The 19,267-nt window shown below is 42.4% G+C and overlaps 1 protein-coding gene across 1 annotated transcript in view; it reads left to right on the top strand.

Moving 5' to 3' along the window:
* LOC126322655 (inositol polyphosphate multikinase-like) overlaps positions 1-19,267 on the top strand; it is a 347,524-nt gene that overhangs the window by 164,636 nt on the left and 163,621 nt on the right. Inside the window, exon 3 of the mRNA XM_049994513.1 lies at positions 364-461. The gene's annotated coding sequence lies outside the window, so the exon portion shown is untranslated. The remainder of the gene's footprint in view (positions 1-363; positions 462-19,267) is intronic.

Below are 19,267 nucleotides of genomic sequence, written 5' to 3'. Positions count from 1 at the left end.
AAGAGCGTGAATACGTTCGCACGCCAAAATAGTAGAGGTAGCTGTCTGTCCATTTTTGTCAGGATCTTTTAAAGAGGAATATATTCGCATGTTTTGCGAGGAGGGGGACCTTGAATATAACTAGCCAATGTGTGAAACGTGAGTCAGGAAGTCTTTACCAGTGACTCTCAGGTAAGATCGTTATCTTGTCTCTCTACCTCTCTGCCATATTACTGTGAGTTTTTTTTACTGTCATTTCGTAAAGGAATATAAACCGCCATCTTTTCATTTTGTATACCCTGTACAATCGTTATCTGTAATAAAGGTATATGATTATTTCTGCATACGTTAATATAATGTTTTGTTATTCTGTACATGTTACAGTTTCCTGTAACGCTGAGACACAAGGAGGAGCTGAGAAGAGCTCAGCACGTAGTGGGGAACTAGAAGTAAGGAGTTAGCATCACAATCAGAGCACAAAAGTGAGTAACAAATATACGAAATGTATTGACTTGTAGAAGTGGCAGTTATTAAATTTAGTAACTAGAGTGTTACATGAAGGTTATTTTTTTTAAATTCTAAGGTGTAATGTAATTCTGCAGGCGAACAATTGTCTGTTCTTTAAAATAAATGAAGTCTTTAAAACAGCATGTGCACGATCTTAGAAAGAACGATGATGACTAGAAAAATGACTGTAAAAGTAATAAAGTAATGACGTGTTGTTGGAGTGCTTCATAGTGGAGAACAGTTGCTTTGAATCGGCTCCTGTATCTGAACCAAACATTCATTTGCTCTTAACAGACATTGGAATCGCTGTTACGGATGTCTTCAGTGCGATCGTAACTTTTGATATTTAGCAAGTACCTGTTCAAGCTGTAGCTCCCATGAAGAAAGCAGGCGATTGTTCTGGACGGATGAAGGCGTCACTGAAGACAAACTCTCCTCTGCGAACTCTTCGCATAGGACACTCATGTCTACAGAGTGAAGTCCAACTCCAGAGGCAAAATTTCTGATGTTATTCAAAAATATTTTCATAAATGTCACCTGTGGTCTCCGCTGGCTTGTTCTAGAGTAATTGCATTTCGTTTGATTTCTTCCCTTCGTGTAGTTCTGTGTATGTATTGCACTAAAAATGTCTGAACAAGAGTGGAAAGGTCGACGGCGTGCGCTGTATGTGTTTTCTGGAAACAAACTCGTTGCTTTGCTCGCGGTACTTTACTCTTAACATTCAAACTTGCATTCGGTACTGCTCGGTCCTGTCTCTTGTTTTGCTTATTGTACTTCATTTTCCACCATCAATGCTGTATTCGGTACTAGGTTTACTGCTGAAGAACTGGCCGTTATGCATCTTCTGTGTGGGTCATTCAGTGCAGCGAAAGGGTGGTACAACAACACTATGCTGAGCTGCTCCCGTAATGATGACAACCACATCAAAGTAGTTTTGCATATGTACATAGGCGCCTGAGAGGAAGCGAGTCATACCGCTTAGAATGATGGAAGTATTGGCTCTGAGAGATATGCCAGAAGAGAGAAAGTGTTACACTCGATTGGTACAGTCATAGCGGACAGTGGACTCTCCATGTCGAGTCGAGTTTGAAAATTGGTTCCTACAGCTATATGTAGGAAATTACGACTTTTGTGCTTTCGTGTTTCTTACAGATGAGGTCATCTTTACTAGAAAGTGCATGCTCAACAGTAGGAATAGCCATATATATGATGATGAAAACCCAAACATACCGCGCCGGCCGCTGTGACCGACTGGATTTTAAGGACCAACTGTGTGAGTGTGGTAATCAGTGGAGAATGCTGTCAGGTAACAGCAAACTTGCAACTTCGTCACAGAAAAGATAGTTTGTGAAGGCACCTTTCCTCCTCAAATGAATGTGTAATCTATGTTAACTATTAGTTTCGCTTAATTCAGTTTAATTGTGAAGGTAGGTGGGTTAACTTTTTTTGTCTAAGAGTAACCCATTACATTTATAATAATTCTTCCATCCTAAAGCATTATAGTATTTGGAGCCAGCCGTTGTGGCCGAGCGGTTCTAGGCGCTTCAGTTCCGAAGCGCGCTACTGCTCCTGTCCCAAGTTCGAATCCTGCCTCGGGCATGGCTGTGTGTGGTGTCCTTAGGTTAGTTAGATTTGAGTACTTCTAATTCAGGGAACTGATGACCTCAGATGTTAAGCCTTATAGTGCTTAGAGTAATTTGGAGACAATTGTATGGAGGTTTTGAATAACTGCGCTAGTAGCAGAGAGAGAACGCAACGTATCATAACGTTCATGGTACACACCGATAAAAATGTTATGCATTTCCAACCAAGGTAATTTAATTGCAAAATAAGGACAATTTGGTCCTGTGGTGTCCCGCTTATTCCAGGAAAAGAAATGGCAAGAAGCAGTGGGACATACTTTCCTATACACAGGAATTTCCGTTAACCAGGGACACAAAAATGCAGAGGGACTATGCTTAACAGAATTTCTCAGAGAGTAAGAGAGTGGTATCAAGTGATAGGGACTTTATAACATTACCTGTGGTTTTACAACAAATTTCGCTTCAGAGGGGACACCATCTTCAACTTCTTCTTTTTTTTTTTAATACCGGTAGTGCTCTGCAGATGATGAAGTAATTGAAGAAATGTACGATGAAATAAAAGAAATTATTCAGATAGTGAAGGGTGACGAAAATTTAATAGTCATGGGTGACTGGAATTCGGTAGTAGGAAAAGGAAGAGAAGGAAACGTAGTAGGTGAATATGGATTGGGGCTAAGAAATGAAAGAGGAAGCCGCCTGGTAGAATTTTGCACAGAGCACAACTTAATCATAGCTCACACTTGGTTCAAGAATCATAAAAGAAGGCTGTATACATGGAAGAAGCCTGGAGATACTGACAGGTTTCAGATAGATTATATAATGGTAAGACAGACATTTAGGAACCAGGTTTTAAATTGTAAAACATTTCCAGGGGCAGATGTGGACTCGGACCACAATCTATTGGTTATGACCTGTAGATTAAAACTGAAGAAACTGCAAAAATGTGGGAAATTAAGGAGATGGGACCTGGATAAACTGAAAGAACCAGAGGTTGTACAGAGTTTCAGGGAGAGCATAAGGGAACAATTGACAGGAATAGGGGAAAGAAATACAGTAGAAGAAGAATGGGTTGCTCTGAGGGATGAAGTAGTGAAGGCAGAAGAGGATAAAGTAGGTAAAAAGATGAGGGCTGCTAGAAATCCTTGGGTAACAGAAGAAATATTGAATTTAATTGATGAAAGTAGAAAATATAAAAATGCAGTAAATGAAGCAGGCAAAACGGAATACAAACGTCTCAAAAATGAGATCGACAGGAAGTGCAAAATGGCTAAACAGGGATGGCTAGAGGACAAATGTAAGGATGTAGAAGCTTATCTCACTAGGGGTAAGATAGATACTGCCTACAGGAAAATTAAAGAGACCTTTGAAGAGAAGAGAACCACGTGTATGAATATCAAGAGCTCAGATGACAACCCAGTTCTAAGCAAAGAAGGGAAGGCAGAAAGGTGGAAGGAGTATATAGAAGGTTTATACAAGGGTTATGTACGAGGACAATATTATGGAAATGGAAGAGGATGTAGATGAAGACGAAATGGGAGATACGATACTGCGTGAAGAGTTTGACAGAGCACTGAAAGACCTGAGTCGAAACAAGGCCCCCGGAGTAGACAACATTCCATTAGAACTACTGACGGCCTTGGGAGAGCCAGTCATGACAAAACTCTACCAGCTGGTGAGCAAGATGTATGAGACAGGCGAAATACCCTCAGACTTCAAGAAGAATATAATAATTCCAATCCCAAAGAAGGCAGGTGCTGACAGATGTGAAAATTACCGAGCTATCAGTTCAATAAGTCACAGCTGCAAAATACTAACGCGAATTCTTTACAGACGAATGGAAAAACTGGTAGATGCGGACCTCGGGGAGGATCAGTTTGGATTCCGTCGAAATGTTGGAACACGTGAGGCAATACTGACCTTACGACTTATCTTAGAAGAAAGATTAAGAAAAGTCAAACCTACGTTTCTAGCATTTGTAGACTTAGAGAAAGCTTTTGACAATGTTGACTGGAATACTCTTTTTCAAATTCTAAAGGTGGCAGGGGTAAAATACAGGGAGCGAAAGGCTATTTATAATTTGTACAGAAACCAGATGGCAGTCATAAGAGTGGAGGGGCATGAAAGGGAAGCAGTGGTTGGGAAAGGAGTGAGACAGGGTTGTAGCCTCTCCCCGATGTTATTCAATCTGTATATTGAGCAAGCAGTAAAGGAAACAAAAGAAAAATTTGGAGTAGGTATTAAAATTCATGGAGACGAAGTAAAAACTTTGAGGTGCGCCGATGACATTGTAATTCTGTCAGAGACGGCAAAGGACTTGGAAGAGCAGTTGAACGGAATGGACAGTGTCTTGAAAGGAGGATATAAGATGAACATCAACAAAAGCAAAACGAGGATAATGGAATGTAGTCAAATTAAATCGGGTGATGCTGAGGGAATTAGATTAGGAAATGAGACAGTTCAAGTAGTAAAGGAGTTTTGCTATTTAGGAAGTAAAATAACTGATGATGGTCGAAGTAGAGAGGATATAAAATGTAGACTGGTAATGTGAAGGAAATCGTTTCTGAAGAAGAGAAATTTGTTAACATCGAATATAGATTTATGTATCAGGAAGTCATTTCTGAAAGTATTTGTTTGGAGTGTAGCCATGTATGGAAGTGAAACATGGACGATAACTAGTTTGGACAAGAAGAGAATAGAAGCTTTCGAAATGTGGTGCTACAGAAGAATACTGACGATAAGGTGGATAGATCACGTAACTAATGAGGAGGTATTGAATAGGATTGGGGAGAAGAGAAGTTTGTGGCACAACTTGACTACGAGAAGGGATCGGTTGGTAGGACATGTTTTGAGGCATCAAGGGATCACAAATTTAGCGTTGGAGGGCAGCGTGGAGGGTACAAATCGTAGAGGGAGACCGAGAGATGAGTACACTAAGCAGATTCAGAAGGATGTAGGTTGCAGTAGGTACTGGGAGATGAAGCAGCTTGCACAGGATCGAGTAGCATGGAGAGCTGCATCAAACCAGTCTCAGGACTGAAGACAACAACAACAACAGTGCCGAAATGCGAAATGGCAGCAGTCTAAAAGCGTAGGCGTAAAGGGAAGGGGACAGATATAAATGATCCGGAGACAGGTTCTGTCTGATGAGTACGTATGAATTCCACAGCCGAGCATCGTGAGCCTTGTCGTGTCTTTATATAAAAGCACAGGGCTGGTACCTGGTTGATGGATGAATCATCTGCTCGGGCAAAACACGAGGCAATGCCGATGTTCTGTGTCGTGTACGAAGCACGTAAGAACCTGCTACGAAAGGACTTCGAAAAGGTAAGTTACACATATTGGCCCATTCATTGTCAGAAGAGAGTGCGTGTTGCAGGCTCCCTGTAGACGCAGTTGTGCACACGTGGGTGGTGCTTTCCAGGGAGGAAGGCCACAGAAGACACTGTCGAGGCAATCGAGCAACTGATTCGCAGCATCCGCAGATTTCCCAACGATGCCGTCTTTCATACAGCAGTTCACAAGTAACTCTTCATCAAGGAGTGGATTTCTATCGTCGAGGAACTGAACGTTTGGTGGAAGTTCCGGCCAGACTTCGTGACTATGTTGAAAATTAGTGTCACGTATCTGTGTCACTGTGAAATGTAGTGCAGCATTCAATAAATGTCACTTGGCCTCCGTAGTAATGTGTAACTTACTTTTTTAAGTCACATCGTATGTTTGTTATGCACCTTGCGAGCCATGTAAAAAACGGGTCTACATGCTTAAGGTTGACTCCCTCACATGTTTCAGAACAGGGAGGTTGAAGGAGAGGCAGTGCACAAAATAACGACGACAGGGTTAGTGAGCTTAGTACGATATCGCAACTGCTGCTGTACCATACTGGCAGAGTCTAAAGTACGCGCTTCACTATTAAAATGTAGTCTAAGTTTATGTAAAGCGTATGCATTTCACTGACGAATGGAGGCATTATCCTATTATGTAATAACGGAAGACAAAGCGCTTCGGCCTTGAGGAGGTATCGATCGCCTCTTACGGAAGGTTACCTGTTTCTCTGCGAGGCGCGTGTAATGATGCACCACGGAAGCATCTCAAGTAAGGCTTTCTTGTTATCTGTAAATTAGCGGGACATTCAGTAACATGTCTTGTTTAAATTATAATAAGGTGACCTTAGATATGAGAAAAATCGAAAGTGGTAGGAACATCATAAAGTAACCTGTCCCAATTTGCGGACATCACAGACGTGTTACTATTGATCTCCCTGTTCGGTGTAATATTTTCGTGCCACCTAAGGAACAGCTTCCCATGTGCAACTAGCTTGTTTGGATTTCTCCTCCATCACTCATCTCTAAGAGTATGTGCTCAACGACGGGCAGTTTAAACTTAGGTTTACTCCCGTGGGTTATATGCATCATAATGTATTTCATCCAATGGCAACAACATTGTCAAGAGAGTGTGATAGCTGGAACTCCGTTCTGTCTTCTTTAGCCGAAATACTTCCTACGCTATGTTAATCGTTTTCCACGATGAGTAATTTAGAATTTTGCACGGAACTTCGATGTTACATTACCGTCCCTTTCTAGCATTTGTATTTAGTACAGTACATCCCACTGTGTGATGAACAGCATAACTACTATAATGATATTAGTGGCAGTGTAGGTATCTTGATTACTGCATACTGACTAATAATGAGTGCCTCAAATTCAATTTCAGCTAATGGAATAGATACATTCATATTTGATGCTGATGTTGAGTAAGTGTGTGAGGAGGCCAAGTTTTCAGTCTCCTATTCACCTCCACCCCTTCCCACACTAGGACAGAAGCATTGCATGCAATCTGTCTGTGTGCAGCCGGCCGCTGTGGCCGAGCGGTGCTAGGCGCTTCAGTACGGAACCACGTAGGTTCGAATCCTGCCTCGGGCATGGATGTGTGCGATGTCCTTAGGTTAGTTAGGTTTAAGTAGTTCTAAGTTCTAGGGGACTGATGACCTCAGATGTTAAGTCCCATAGTGCTCAGAGCCATTTGAACCATTTTTGTCTGTGTGCAAGTGTCAGAAAGTGTTATAAATATTTTCGTAGCGTTTATCTCAGGCGGGACATAAGAACCAGACCGGTATTCACGTAGTGGGATGCGGAAAACCGCCTAAAAAGCACATCCAGGTTGGCTGTTACCAACCCCTCGTCGTTAATTCACCGGGAGGAATCGACCCGGAGCCGGCTTACCTCCCTATCCTGGAAGCGGTCACGTTAGCACGTGCCTCTTGTTTGATTGCAGTTCTTGTAACATGTGTAGGGCAGCGGAGAAACCTAGGCCTACCACTTTCGAATACTGGAATTGAAATTAATATGGTTTCTGACACGATTTTCATTATTCTGACATAACGTTTGTATCGAAAAGTATGCCTCGTATATTTTAGTTAACCAGGTGAAATTATTATAAATTTGCTACATTAATAATATTTCAGCCAAAAATGTTACTCTTTTTACGGGGTACGTTTCTCTGTTACTGGAGTGTGTGCGCGACTCTGGTCTAGTGTTTCCCACATTATGTAACTAGTGGATTACAGAGAATGTACGTGAACAATAAGTTACAGCTTGTGACAGCTATCAGTCACATATTCTGACAGGAGTTTTATGAGGAGCTAAGTTTTAAATCCAATGCTGTGAGCAGAGCAACAGCAGATTATGGACGCTAGTGAAACGTCTTCCCTGCCTAAGCCGTGGATCTGTACGAGAAAAATCTCATTTTAAGACCTGTCTTCCAATATTAGTTTTCTGTACATTTTATTTTCCCAGAAGGAGATTTTGTGAGCAGTTTCAAGCTACCCTGAATACGAGTATGTGGCTTCTCCATTTATTTCATACGTCTGTTTATTCATAAATCTGCTGTCAAAGTGATAAATATTGTTATGCTTATCTATTTACGAGTTTTGATTGCAAGGAGCTTCTCAGATTATGCTTACCTAAAATTCTTATCGACTCTAATAGTTGGTTTCTCCATGAGGAGTGTGGCAAGTTCCACAACTGCAGATAAAAAGTGGAAAAAATAGCTACTCCAGTTGCAATACAGTAAAGTTATTGTTCCCTTGCTCGTCGTTTGTCTCTGCCATTCAGTGGTATAATACGCAATTCTCGTGCGTGTGTGACGTTTCTACCTACTTTAGTGCTTTCTTCCCTCTTTACTTCCTTTTAAAGTCATGCTGTGCATCTCCTAGTGCACTGCTGTCACATTAGTCACATTCTCTCAACCAGGACGGCGTCATTCTAATCGGAGGGGCATACTGTTCGGTTCGTGATGCATTGAGGATCTCGACCTGGCGTTGAGAGACTGCGGTTTTGAGTGTACTAATTTTTCGAGGTGGTCACCTCTCTGCAGTGTTTGAAGCGGTGAAATGCGATTCTGGTAAGTCTGGACATGTATTCTATTTCGGGTGGCGAAATAAAAACCCAGATGGCTGAAATCACATTAGGTGATATAGGCTTATAGATGATCTTGATTTGTCAAGTAACAAACTACGCACAAAAAATTGAGAGTCATTTGTGAAAAACTTTGCTCCTCGAGCCATAAATAATTACGAAGTATAATATACAGCTCACTACATCTGGACCTAACGTGTGAACCTCTGTTACTACAAAATCCAAATGTGGTGTATACCTCTTGCAATGATAGAAGCTATCACTTTAACTGCAGATGTCACGACCTCCATGTTTGAATTGTTTGTTTACGACAGCAGACATGGAACGAATTCGAAAACACGGTGCTAGGACTGCAACACATCCATAGAGTCCATGTGATTTTGTATTAGATTTGCTGGGGTGTTTAAAGGGTAATCATAGCAAAAAAGCGACGTTATCCTCACGAAATGCTAGTGGGTATAATTAGAGAACCGGTAGTACATCTATAGTCCGCCTGTCCGTCTCCGGTGCTGTGTGGTCAGCGTAGATGCCTGACTCGCGGAGATGCGGGTTTGTTTCTCAATGCTGCAAACTACACTACTGGCCATTAAAATTGCTACACCAAGAAGAAATGTAGACGATAAACGGCTATTCATTGCACAAATATATTATACTACAACTGACATGAGATTACACTTTCAAGCAATTTGGGTGCATAGGTCCTGAGAAATCAGTACCCAGAACAACCACCTCTATCAGTAATAACGGCCTTGATACGCCTGGGCATTGAGTCAAACACAGCTTGGATGGCGTGTACACGTACAACTGCCCATGCAGCTTCAACGCGATACCACAGTTCATCAAGAGTAGTGACTGGCGTATTGTGACGAGCCAGTTGCTCGGCCATCCTTGACCAAACGTTTTCAATTGGTGAGAGATCTGGAGAACGTGCTGGCCATGGCAGCAGTCGAACATTTTCTGTATCCAGGAAGGCCCGTACCGGATATGCAACATGCGGTCGTGCAATATCCTGCTGAAATGTAGAGTTCCGTAGGGATCGAATGAAGGGTAGAGCCACGGGTCGTAACACATCTGAAATGTAACGTCCACTGTTCAAAGTGCCGTCAATGCGAACAAGAGGTGACCGAGACGTGTAACCAATGGCACCCCATACCATCGCGCAGGGTGATACGCCAGTACGGCAATGACGAATACACGCTTCCAATGTGCATTCACCGCGATGTCACCAAACACGGATGCGACCATCATGATGCTGTAAACAGAACCTGGATTCATCCGAAAAAATGACGTTTTGCCATTTGTGCACCCAGATTTGTTGTTGAGTACACCATCGCAGGCGCTCTTGTCTGTGATTATGCGCCAAGGGTAACCGCAGCCATGGTCTCCGAGCTGATAGTCAATGCTGCTGCAAACGTCGTCGAACTGTTCGTGCAGATGGTTGTTGTCTTGCAAACGTCCCCGTGTGTTGACTCGGGAATCGAGACATGGCTGCACGAACCGTTACAGCCATGCAGATAAGATGCCTGTCATCTCGACTGCTAGTGATACGAGGCCATTGGGATCCGGCACGGTGTTCCGTATACCCTACTGAACCTACCGATTCCATATTCTGCTAACAGTCATTGGATCTCGACCAACGCGAGCAGCAATGTCGCGATACGATAAGCCGCAATCGCGATAGGCTACAATCTGACCTTTAACAAAGTCGGAAACGTGATGGTACGCATTTCTCCTCCTTACACGAGGCATCACAACAACGTTTCACCAGGCAACGCAGGTCAACTGCTGTTTGTGTATGAGAAATCGGTTGGAAACTTTCAAGTCAGCACGTTGTAGGTGTCATGACCGGCGCCAACCTTGTGTGAATGCACTGAAAACCTAATCATTTGCATATCACATCTTCTTCTTCCTGTCGGTTGAATTTCGCGTCTGTAGCACGTCATCTTCGTGGTGCAGCAATTTTATTGGTCAGTAGTGTATTTTTTCCCTTGGTGGAAGGACTGTTAATGGATGCACTAAGCCTCATGATGTCAACGCGTGAGCTACTTGACCGAGCAGCAGCGGGTCCACGGTCTGCAAAGTCTGCGAGAAGGCCGGGAGAGCGGTGTGCTGACCACATGCCCCTCCATACCGCATTCACATGACGCCGCTAGGCAGAGGATGACACGGCGGCCGGTAGACATCCCTTGGGCCATCACGGCCTGGACGAGGAGTTAGTGTAGTATATCTGCATCTGCAAATCACTCTGGAGTGCATGGCAGAGGGTATGTTCCATTGTGCCAATGATTAGGACTTTCACCCGTTTCATTTGAAACGTCCCCTTAGAAAAATTATCCAAGACTGGTCTATGTGAAACGTCCTCTTTGAATAATTATACACGACTGTGCTTAAACTGACACACAATAGTTTTTAGCGCAACGCAATCTGACTTTCAGTAATCCCTACAAGAGAATGGCCCTGACTAACATTAACCTATACCTTTCACAAATCACTTATCTCACCAAAAATCTTCGTTACTCGAACTACTGCAATACAGCGAGCACCACTACTGCCAGCTAAATAAAATATTCAAACTACTGAAGGCACTAACTACTGACAGGCATAGTTAGCAAATGAAAGATTTTAATACAGAACAGACAATGTATTTACCTTAATATTCATAATATATAAATCAGTTCGTGACACCAATTCTTACAAATTTCAAAACTCCGCCATCTCTCTACCCACGTCCACCACTGCTGGCGGCTCACCTCCAACTGCGCAACGCTACGCGCTGTTAGCATCCAGCTGCCGCTGCCCAACACTACAATGGCGAGTATTACAGCAATGCCAACCAGCCACAGACTGCACACGGCACAGCCAGTGATTTTCATACAGAGCGCTACGTAGCGGCGGCGTTACCAATAAAAAAAACTAAACAGCCTACTTGCACATTATGCATGGAGCGCCCTAAGAATGGTAGTTATATGCCTCTATGAGCGCCGTAATTATGAGGGTAAGTGAATCATTATCCGCAATTTAGTTATATTTTTGTTTATTTTGGTGGCACTGTCGTTTTGCATTGATGACGCATGCTTCGTTTATTTGTTGGTATGTCTTTGCAATTTTCAAGCTGCTAGGTTAGTTTCGTTATCACTTCCGTGCTGTTAATCATGGCTGCTCTGCTGTCTGTTTGCACCAAAGAAGAGCAACGTTCAGTGATCCACATTTTGTGGTCGGAAGGCGTGTTAGGGGCCGAAATTCATCGAAGACTTTCGGTACAGTACGGGAGCAGTGTCTTGCCACAACGCAGTGTTTACGAATGGATTGAAAAATTCCGAAATGGTCGCACAAGTGTTACGCACGATGAAGGAGCCGGACGACCGTTCACCGCCAGAAATGAAGAAACCATTGAGTGTTCACGTGAAATGATACTCTTAGACAGACGATTAACTATTGCCGAAGTGGCACATCGTCTACAAATGAGTCACGGTTCTGCCTACGAAATCATCCACAACAGACTTGGGTTTCATAAAGTTCGTGCAAGATGGTTCCCAAAACAACTCACACAGTTGCATAAACAAACGCGCTTAGACATCTGCAAAAAACATTCGGATTTCTGTGGTGACGAAGAAGACAACTTCTTAGACAGGATAATCACTTGTGACGAAACATGGACCCATCATTACGACCCGGAGAGTAAACGGCAGAGTATGGAATGAAAACATCCGAGTTCGCCATACAAGAAAAAATTCAAGACCCAACCGTCCGCAGGAAAACCGATGCTTACGGTTTTTTGGGACGCACAAGGTCCAGTACTGGAATATCATGGGGAAAAGGGTACAGCAGTAAAGAGTGTACCTTACAGTGAGATGCTTACTGCCAGGCTAAAGTCTACAATTCGAAGCAACCGCCGAGGAGTGTTCTCAAAAGGTGTTGTGTTGTTGCTCGACAATGCCTGCCCGCATACTGCTGCCCACACTGCTGAAACGCTACAGAAACCCAAATTTGAAGTACTGGGTCATCCTCCATATAGTCCCGATCTCGTCCTTTCTGACTATCCCTTGTTTTGTCCACTCAAACAGGCACTAAGGGGCCGTCGATTTTCCTCGGACGAAGCACTGGAAGCACTGGCTCGCGGCTCAGCCGAGAACCTTCTTTTATGAGGGCGTCAGGAAGCGTGTTCAACGATGGACCAAGTGCGTCGAAACACAAGGAGACTACCTCGACAAATGATGCTCTTGTAAGTTTCCTATTTGATTACAATAACATTTTGTAACTACTTTGCGGATAATAATTGACTTACCCCCGTACGCCAGTCTTGTCTTCGCAGCCTCTATGGGAGCAATACGTTGGGGTTGTAATGTATTTTAGATGGTTCTAGAAACTTTCGAAGTCTATTTTTACGCGAAATTTTGCATCTGTCTTGAAGCGTCTTCCAATTCACTTCTTTTAGCATCTGCGTGACACTCTGCGATGGGTCGAAAAAACTTACGACCATTCGTGCAGCCCTTTTTTTGTATCCGTTTAGTATCCTCTTTTAGTCGTATTTGTTATGCGTCCTACAAACTTGAACAATATTCTAAGATGGGACACGTGAGTGTTTTATATGCAGTCTCCTCTGTAGACTGATTGCATTTCTCTAGTGTTATGCCAATGAACCACTTCTTATTTGCGACTGAGCTTATGTGATTTTTCCATTTCATGTCCCTGCAATGTCAAACACCCACGTATTTGTATGAGTTAACCGATTCCAGCTGTGATTCGTCGATTTTGTAATCATTTTTTTCGTTTTCTGAAGTGCAGAATTTTTACATTTCTGAACGTTTAAAGCAACCTTTTTTAAATCTTATCAGATGCTGACAATATTTCTGCAGCTTCTTTCAGGCAGTACTTAATTTCAGATAACTGCATCATTTGCGAAAAGTCTGAGGTTACTATTGATATTGTTCAGAAATCATTCATACATATCAAGAACAACAGTGGCCTTAACACACTTCCCTGGGGTACACCTCAAATTATTTCTACATCCGTCGATGATATTCCATCCAACATAACCTACTGCGTCCTCATTGACGAAAAAATCCTCAATCCAGTCACAAATTTCACTTGATACCCCATACGATGATACTTTAGGCAATAAGCTAGATGTGCTACAGATTGAAAAGCCTTTCGAATTCTAGAACTACCACATCTGCCTGATTGTTTTAATTCATGGCTTTTAGGACGTCGTGCTAGAGAAGTGCGAGTATGATCATATGATCGATGTTTTCGGAGTCCATTCTGGTTGGTGAGGAGGAGTTCATTCTGTGCTATATGCCTCGATACGTTCGAGCTCAGAATATGTTCTAAGATTTTACAAGAATCAAGGATATTGGACGGTAGTTTTGTGGAGCATTTCTGCCACCTTTCTTGCAGACGCGTGTGACCTGTGCTTTCTTCCAATTAGTGGGAGTTCTAGTTAAAAGAGAGATGACGATGGGAGAGTTCTTTCAACGTCACAAATTTGGCATGGCGATGATGAGAGTAAGATGAGGTCAGGGAGAGTACATGAGCACGTAGGTAGCCATTTTTCCCCTCCTCGCTCAATACGCGAATGGAATAGGAAGGAGAATTGCTAATATTCGTACTGTACAGAGGTTTGTGCAATATATACGTCGGAGTACCTGAAGCTCTGCTGCGTTATCCAGTTGATGCGCACTTAATCGCTGATCTCCCAATACCATACTGTACTCTTTCTCTGTCTTTACGGATGTGGTTGCTGTTCTGGAGTGTTCTTCACGTGAATCATCTCCAAAAGAAGTGCAGTCGCATCTGAAACAGGCCACCTATTTCATAAATTTTGAAATGAATGAGCAGTCTCCTTAAAAATCGCTCCCAATGCAATGTTAAATCCCGTTGGCGGTAAGCCATCAAAAATAAAGAATTTCCTGACGGCACCCGCTGACGCTTAGAGCATGACTATCTCAAAAATTAGTAGATAGAAAATTATTGCACAGATCGAGTTGCGACTTGACCGCTCAACATGTGCCAAATTTCCTCGATATCAACGGCATGTCTAATACTCCACTTGCATCGATGCCGGAAGGTGAGACACCTCACGTGCCGTCCAAGCTGTCCCTGACGTATCTTTCTGGCGCCAACTTCCCTCCTTCCCTCCCCCCCCCCTCTTTTTACCCTGCTACCGTCGACGTTCCTCCAGAGAGGCCTATTTTTAAACCCTAAATTTCGTCTGATCTGCCTACTGATCTCCAGGTTCCAGGACAGTCAGTTTCCCTCTGAGCACTTTTCCATCTAAAAAGCCTCTTCTCGGAGCTCTGACCACGCATGCGTCGTCTTCGTTACGGCACCGCAGCCTAAATCTACGCCTGCCGACCCTCATTTAGATTATTCCAAATCATTTAAGATATGTAATGGAGTTATTCCTTCAATAGGAGAACGGTCGTTTCCTTCTACGTTGTTCTGAGCTCAGCAGACATTATGCTTGCCTCTACTGTTCTCAGCGTTCTTAGTAAATCTCAAATACTTTCAAATTGACTGATGTTTTTTGCACAGTCTTTTAGACCTCGCAATTTACCAATAATTTGACTTCTCAGAGCCTTTTCTGGCCACATTCCAATACACCTGTACGCTTTTCAACTCCTCACACACGTTTCTCGTCTATTTATCACTGTTTTAACGTGAAGAATTCTACCTAGGATGTGAAGCCACTTGATTTCCTAGCGTGCATTCATTCCGTGCGTGAAATTGAACAGCACTCCTCTTCCAACAAGTCAGATCTACTTACTTTCAATCAAAGTATGACGTTCGTTGTGATAGGTATATATTTCTACCTATCGGCCGCAGAGAAATATCTCAAGAAGCTGTGTTAATTACAGGTTGAGCGTGGCCACTTTTGGTCATCGTGAACAGAGACTAATCGTCCTAAGAACTTCTCGTGCAGCGAAGTGCGCCGAGTAGAATCGCCTCGTTATGATTTTAACTCTCAATGTCCATTATACGCAGCTAAGGGCAGAGAAACTGGGATATCAGTAGCGAGTTCCGTTCGTTGTAAGATTATGACCTCAATAGTTCACAATAACCCACCGTTCGATAACACCAACACACCTCAGTAATTTTCTGCGGGTGAATCTGTGTTACGCGAGTTTTGTGCTCCACTTTTTGCGACTATTTTTGTGTATTCGAAATCAAGTTAAATGGAAATACATGAAAATACTCCAATTGCTTGTTGTCGTGTTATGATCCATTCAAAAAATTGCCTCCTTTCACAGTGGTCAGGTGGTTACAACTCCTGCATTAACGATTGTTTCTGTTGGTGCAGGTGGATATACTTCGTCGCAATACGCTGCTCTCTGACTGCCGACAAACCCACAAATCGATTTCTGTGGACGTGGCATCACGCACATCCTCGTGACCGCAGACAAGCGCCACGCGGGCGTATAGGGTTTTTTATGTCTGCCGTACAAATGTTTTTTTTATTTTTATTTAGACTCTGCACAGTTGAACCACTTGGCGCTACACAGTCTCCCACTACTTGATCCATTTCTTCAGTCTTTATTTAAGAGTTGCCGCTATTAAAATGTGTTTTCATTATCATTACGCATTACCCTATTTTATGCCTCTTAATTGTACCAAACTATCTCAAACACGCAATGTTTATACAATACACATTTCAAGGCTACACTTGTCTACAATATCTGTACAGCAATACCGCCAAGATACTATTAGAGGAATTACCTTGTATTTCAAATCCACTGTACTTTCAGAAGAACAATGTCGAAAACAGCTGTCATATTTTGGATAACAGCAGATAAGATAACGTTTTTAATGTGCATCATACAGACTACACAGTATTTTTCGGAAAAAATTGAGATATTAGCTGCAATATGGACAATTTAGAGAAAAGAAATTTCTTATCAACAAAATACGCTTTCCATAAATGTTTCAGTATTTTGTGCATAACCAAACTTAAGAGTTGTAAAGAACCCACAGCTGGCTAATTGACTGATTAAAAAGTAACATGTTGTATCTAGCTGTGTAAATATTCAAAAAATTCACTATAAACTTCAAACCACATTGCAGCTGTCTTCACAAAAATATGTTTAACGAAGGCACCTTTGGTTTGATTTATTAGAATAAAAAGGTTCGTAATGCGGGTGACACATACGTATAGTCTTTTTTCGTCGTACTGTCCTGCACTACTGGAGTGAGATCCGGAGGCCAAATAATGAAGCTGATCCCTTAGATTGCTCATTAATCTCATCAATGCCGCCTTTTTCAGTTCTTATCCCAGAGTTGATTATTTGCAAGTTATGAATAAATTCGTTTAATGAGTACGATGAATATGGATTACCATAGAGCCTATGGAAAAAAATCGGCTCTCAAACCAAATTTTGCGTTAATCAATTTCTAGTTATGTCTTTGGTGCTTAAGTTACATTGTCGCGAAAAGCCGAAATTTTTCTGTTTCTTTTGGTTGCCCTGTAGAAGATGACAGACTCACCAGGAAGGAAGCTGAGCAGTGTTTGCGTTAATTCGTATACCTGCCGCTTGTTAGATTAGGCAACGGAAGACGGTTCGTCATGGTATGGACGGTGATTCGTAACTGTGAAAAGTGTGCCTGCGACATTCAAAGAATTACTGCTTCTCGCTGCCTTCGTGGTCGGGAGTTCGCGTCTTCAGAGTCGACACATTTCCCAGTGCTTTGGTTTGTGGATGCCTAATTGCCATTATTTACTGTACAGCCAAGAACAGGCGTAGCAAGAAAACGGCGAGCACCTTTTGCTACGTGTACCTATCGTAATTGGTTGCGATTCGTGAAAACTCCTGTTGTTTAAGCGAGGCCTTGTTATATAAATTTAATTTGAGTTACCACGCATTATGCTGTCTATTTTTGATTAGTGACTGTTATATTTGTCTTAATCTTCAATGTGGATCCTCACTCCGAGTTACGAGAACTTTCCTGAGATTTCTATGCCCACCTGTAGAAAACAGCAATGGCTCGGCATAAAAAGATTTAATTATTTCAATTTGTGTGTTTTCCTTTCAAAGGGCCTATGTGCTAAAATAGTCATGAAAATTAATCTTCTGAATTTTGAACTGACATTGTTTACAGTTACGGCCTGAAATGGCCTTATAAGATATTTCGAAGTGCGATTTGTAGTTCATTTCTGTTGTTATCTCCTTGTGGTGAGGTGGTTTTGATTTGTACCCTGTGTGTGTATTTTCGAATGCCTAACCTGATCTGAATGAAGGCACCGAGCTATGTCTGGGATAAGCTCAAAATTGTCGCCTTATTTCAATGCGTGATTATTAACCAAAAGTATTTGTTATTAGCTCCTTGAATTGTGATTTAATACTGTTGATACTTTCATTGTTTATGCATGAAGAAGAGTTTTTATCATCTCATTTAATGAATAACGGAAAACTGTTGTGAAATGTGTAAATTCTGTTAATTTTGAGTCTTTCACTGTTTATGAGATTTAAAACTCGTATGAGTGAATTTTTAAAATTTTCTTTAGATATTTAGAATAACAATTTGAAGTCTCTTCTGATTGTGTGATGCATCGATAATTTTATGGTGGCTCTTATAACGCCTCTTTTTAAGGAAGGCAGTGGCGGCCGACGTTCTTTGGCTGCCCGTGCATTGTCACCCCGTTGTCGCTACTCAAGCAGCCGGGAGGCAGGTAATTTCTTCTTCCCCAGAACCTCCGGATATTGCGTGGCTCGGTATAGTAAACAGCTTTCTGCGACAGCTTTTCACAGACATTAACACCTGACATTCCCCCCACTTGTGGTTTCTCTTCCCCGCTCAGCGACATCGCTTTATAAACGTTCTTATCTCTGTATTATGCACGATGATTAAAATTAAGTACTGATTGTCGTCATAGACCAACCAACAAACTATTTAGGGAAAAAATTACAGTGGGGGCTATGTTTCTAGCATCGATAGGAGAGAGAAAGAAGGAAGGAGGAACTGACATGAAATAAATGAAAATGGATTTAGCGTCACAACCGTAGTTTCCGGTCTTCCTATTGGTAACGGTCTCGAAGATACTTCTCCCATAGTGGTGTTATGGGGATGGAGATCGCAAAGTGGCCATGATAACAATTGTCCCACAAAGTGGGTGTGCGGGCTTCACATCCCCACGTGGATACCTTGATTTAACTTTTCCGTGATTTTCTCATATTATTTGAGCCCACCGCTGGGTGTTTCTTCAAGAGGGCCACGATCGCATTCTGCTCATGCCGTTCTCGAACTGAGCAGCTGCTCCGCCTCGACGTTGAACTCCAGCCATGCTCCACTCTGAATCACGGAAGCTAACCGCTGACTAAAATCCATCTACTATTACATCCACGATCTGCGATGCGCTGACAAGTGCACGTTGGTTCTGCACGTAGTGCTGTTTCATAAAGCTCTGAAACGGGGTTTTCGCTAGGGCAGTTCCCAGTCCAGGCAGTTCAGGTTTTTCAGTGTTTGTATAACACTCTCCCGTCAGTCAAACAAATCTGACTATTCGTTTCTCCATTCTTTGTATCCGTTCAATATTCTCTAATGGTCCTCTTTGATGTGGGTCCCGCAAACTTTATAGTAGTCAAGGCCGGGTTGATGAGTGTTTTGTGAGCACTCGCGTTTGCAGAAGGAATTTTTTCAGTATCCTACCTGAGACTGAGCCTATGTGAACATTCTACTTCATATCTCCCCAAACGGTTACGCCCAGGTATTTATGTGAGACGACTTATTCCAACAGTGTTTTCTTTTCTGTTGTAACAATGCTCCACTGCATGATCATTTTACGTTCATAAC

This window comes from Schistocerca gregaria, chromosome 2, assembly GCF_023897955.1.
Source record: "Schistocerca gregaria isolate iqSchGreg1 chromosome 2, iqSchGreg1.2, whole genome shotgun sequence".
Taxonomy (NCBI): domain Eukaryota; kingdom Metazoa; phylum Arthropoda; class Insecta; order Orthoptera; family Acrididae; genus Schistocerca; species Schistocerca gregaria.
The sequence above is the reverse complement of the archived record's forward strand: the minus strand, read 5'-3'. Positions and strand labels throughout refer to the sequence as shown.